Genomic DNA, 4,206 nt, shown 5'->3' on the forward strand with positions numbered 1-4,206 from the left:
ATGCTCAGCTCAGTCTGGCTTCCTCAACAATAGGTAAAGGAGGAAGTGTCAGCAGAGAGAGCAGAGCCTGGAATTAGGACAGCTGCATTCCAGCCTCAGATCTGGCCCTTACTGACACCATGGTCACAATCCTGTCTCTGGGCCTCAGTTACCAAACCTGTGAAATGAGAGGGTTAGTTGGGGCCATCTCTAAGACCATTTCCAGCAAGTCAATCCACGATGTACTGCCTATGTCTTCAGGCAATTTGTTTCACTACTTGGAGCCCAAGTTTCCTCATTGGTAAAATGAGGTGATCACCCCTTTACTACAGCAAAGGAAGTAATGGCCATGGGAGCAAAGCTTCTCAAGCGGGATTATTCTGGTGGCGACTTATTGCTTGCAGCTGTGCTGGGGCACCATGAATACAGGGGTTTTTTTTTTTTTTTTTTTTTTTGAGACACGGTGTGCCTTGGTAGTCCAGGTAGTGCAGTGTCACGATCATGGCTCACTGCAACCTTGGCATCCTGGGCTCACGCGATCCTCCCACCTCAGCCTCTCGAGACTGCAGGCAAGCACCTCTACTTCAAGCATTTTCTTTTTTTCCTATTCTTTTTTTTTGTAGAGACAGGGTTTTGCTACACACAGGCTGGTCTTGAACTGGGTTCAAACGATCTGCCCACTTTGGCCTTCCAAAGTGCTGCGGTTACAGGCATGAGCCACTGCACCTGGCCATAGGGAAATTTTAAACAGCCAGTGGTTCCACACCACCGCCATGGGCAGGAGGTTGAGCAGCAATTCCCAAATAACTGCTCGCTGCTCAGGTTAAAAGGGCACCTCCCTCCTTCGGATGTTTCCTAGTGGCCCCAAAGACCAAGATCAGCCTATCCCAGTCCAGAGCTTGGGAACAGTTTGCCCTAAAGGGAAAATGCAAGGCTCAAGGCAAGATGGGGAGCAGTCAGGAGCTAGAGAGTATTGAAGCCCACCTCCACGGGTGACGACAAAAGGAGAAAACACAGGGTGTTTCTAAAAGCACCAGCCCTGGCCGGGATGGCAGTTCCAGTTCTGTCTGCTGCTATCTTGCTATGTACCCTGGGCCAGTTGCTTCCTCTCTGTGGAAGTGACAGTTGTTTCATCTGCAAGTTAGAGAGGGAGGTGAGAATTTCTGAGGGCCCCTTCCACCCTTAGAACATCACAGCCATCCTCCCTTTCTCCCACTTCGAGACAGCAGTGGTTTGGGCTTCTGCTTTCTCTTTCCTTTTAGTTTTAAATTAGCCCCCATCACTTCTCCCGATTAAACTTTGGCCACAGAAGCAATCTCCAGTGTCACTTTGGAGAGAGCTGAGCAGGAGGGACACTCAGCAGAAGCTCCTTAAGCACCAGAACACATTGGTTCATATCTTTTGCACCTAGCACGTGACATGGAACACAGGAGCCACTCATTAAGTGTGAACTGCATGCATGCATGAATGGGGTGCCCTGGTTCAGAGCAGTGGCTTCTCTCCTCCTCTGCTACAACTCTCCAAGAAAAAAATGTGGTTTGTTCAGCAGGCACCTGGCTCTTAGTAGGACTGTTGCAAAAGGCTCCCAACTGGCACCCTGCCTTCCTACATTTGTTCTCAGAGCACAGCTAGATGCACACCTTCCCCACTCAAGAACTCCAAAGGCTTCCCCTAGGTTATCAGAGAAAATCCTGACATTTAAAGTCCTCCTTAATTGGAGACACACTGTCATTTCTCATCTTGTCTACCTCACCTCACAAACTCTTAGGGTTTCCTTCCTGCTACCAACCAGTCCCAGAACACAACTACCTTAACTGAAAATTATGTGGAAAATGCATGTTGAGATATTAGGGCGGCATCTGATACACAGCGAGTGCCTGATTTTAGCTGTCCTCATTCCTGGTTTCTAGGCCTCCTCTTCTGTGTTCCCCTCAGCCCCATGGGCTCTCCTCACTTCTATTCCCTGATTCCACTCTTCTTTCCTTTCTGCCCCAAGCCCATTTCCCTCAGTATATATTTTAAGGCACTTTTCTTTCTGGGTTCAAATGTCTTTGTGATCTGCAGCTGACTGACTTCATGAAATCAAAGCCATAAAGCACCATGGGCTCCACCTTTCAGCCCCTACAACTGAGCCTGGTTCAGGGCAGGTAGTGAGACTGACTCCGAGCCAGGCAGGCACCCTGCCGAGCACCTCCAAGTGGTACCTCCTTTTACTCCCACGAGGCTACAGGATAGGTGGAATTGGAATGAGGAACCTTGTTTTACAGAGAAGGAAACTGACGCTGCTGTGCTCACCGTCAGTTAGTTCCAAAGGTCTTAATCCAAAACTCTGAACCATTTTGTTAATTTATCTTTCAGTAACAGTTCAATTAAGTTAGACAAATATCCCAAAAAGCTCTTAGCTGGCCCTTAAGGCACTGGAGTTCATAGCCCAGAAGAAAGGAAGTAAAGACACAGTAAGGTAAGTTTTCTTTGTTTCAGACTCATTATGTCAGAGATTAAGAAAGAGCTCTTCAAAATTGTTGGATCCAACCCCCAACTATAAAGATGGAGTAACTGCGGCCCATGAGGGCAATGGCTGGTCTGAGGCCACAAGTGAGAGAGGGACAAGACCAGATTCTCTCACCTGCCTGTTGCTATCTTCACAGCTATGAAAACAAACACACGCGCCGGGCACAGTGGCTCACGCCTGTAATCCCAGCACTTTGGGAGGCTGAGGCAGGCAGATCACCTGAGGTCGGGAGTTTAAGACCAGCCTGACCAACATGGAGAAACTCCATCTCTATTAAAAATACAAAATTAGCCAGGCGTGGTAGCGCATGACTGTAATCTCAGCTACTCGGGGGGCTAAGGCAGGAGAATGGCTTGAACCTGGGAGGCGGAGATTGCAGTGAGCCAAATTCGCGCCATTGCACTCCAGCCTGGGCAACAAGAGCGAAACTCTGTCTCAAAAAAAAAAAGGAAGAAAAGAAAAGAAACACACACTAACCTGCAATAAACTAGTCTGGTCAGCCAGGGTAGGGAATTGCGCCCTTTGGACAGCAGCCAGCCCCATGCCATGGTCACTGGACAATCTGAGACCGAAGCCACGGACCAGAAGTAGGGCTGGGGGAAGGAAGGCAGAGGAACTGCAGTTGTGCCTACTTGCTTATCAGTGACCTGCATGAAGGAAACTTTCCATGCATCTCTCCAGATCAAGATTGCATCGGGTGCCCTTGCACAGTTCAAAAGAGGAAGTTTGGGCTTGGTTGAAATGGATGAAGAGCATACAGAAATGTCCAGGCAGCGAGAGGGGATGAGGGGGGACCTGAGGCCCAGAGCACAGCTGGGCCAGCCTTCCCAGGCTTGCTGCAAACTCAGATTCTCCTGTGCGCTTCCCGGGAAACACCTTGCAAGAACTGAAAGACATAACTCGCTCCTGGACAGACTTTACAACCTCAAGCCCTAATGAGGCTCTAGGCAGAAGACAGAGGCCCTCGCTGGAAATGTGTTTATGTGTTTGTGCATCTCTTTTTATTTCTTCCTTAGAAATAAAAAGTGTCAAGGGAATGAATTGGAGGCATACTTTAGGATGTTAATGTTAGAAGGGAAGCCAAGATTTTTTTTGTCCAACTCTCTCATTGTAGATAGGAAAATAGAGACTCAGGGAGGGAAGGGGGCTGGCCTAAGGTCAGAAAGCAAGTGCGTGGCAGATGCAGATTTGAACCCAGGCATCCCAATGCCTGGTCCAGTACTCTAGCGCGGCCTGGATGGGGATGGGTGGTGAAATGGATGGGAAGATTTGTCAGTTTGCCCCAGCACATTTACTACCCTTCCCAGCACCCCGCTCAGCACATTCAACTGGCCCCTGCCACCAACCGCATCAACGTACGGACACAACTCATTTTACAGACAGAGGTTCAGGATGTTTTTGGATCTGACATAGCCCAAACCAGGGCAGACGCTGTAGCAAGGGGAGGAAGCTGGGAAAGGCTGAGGAGTCAGAGGGGAGTGGAGGTGGACAGGATCTATGGCTACGGTTTTTCAGCCGCTCAGTCGTGCTGGGCCCTCGATGGCCCGTGGGAGTGGGAGCCTCTCCTAAGCTCCACTGAAGATAAGAGCCCAACCCCAACCCCTCCCCCCACCCCTGCCCCTTCCTTAGTCTCTGGAGCTGGAACAATCAGGCTTGGCTGTGGCGGCTGGTGCTGATGACCATTTCTTGGCAGAGGTGCCCACCAAAGCTGTGGC

At 49.8% G+C, this 4,206-nt stretch overlaps 1 protein-coding gene across 1 annotated transcript in view; it reads right to left on the reverse strand.

Moving 5' to 3' along the window:
* Positions 1–3,469: 3,469 nt before the first annotated feature.
* Positions 3,470–4,206, reverse strand: part of ANXA6 (annexin A6) — a 60,524-nt gene continuing 59,787 nt past the window's right edge. Inside the window, exon 28 of the mRNA XM_011931618.1 lies at positions 3,470–4,148. The gene's annotated coding sequence lies outside the window, so the exon portion shown is untranslated. The remainder of the gene's footprint in view (positions 4,149–4,206) is intronic.

Source organism: Colobus angolensis, unplaced genomic scaffold (assembly GCF_000951035.1).
Source record: "Colobus angolensis palliatus isolate OR3802 unplaced genomic scaffold, Cang.pa_1.0 Scaffold90, whole genome shotgun sequence".
Lineage (NCBI taxonomy): Eukaryota > Metazoa > Chordata > Mammalia > Primates > Cercopithecidae > Colobus > Colobus angolensis.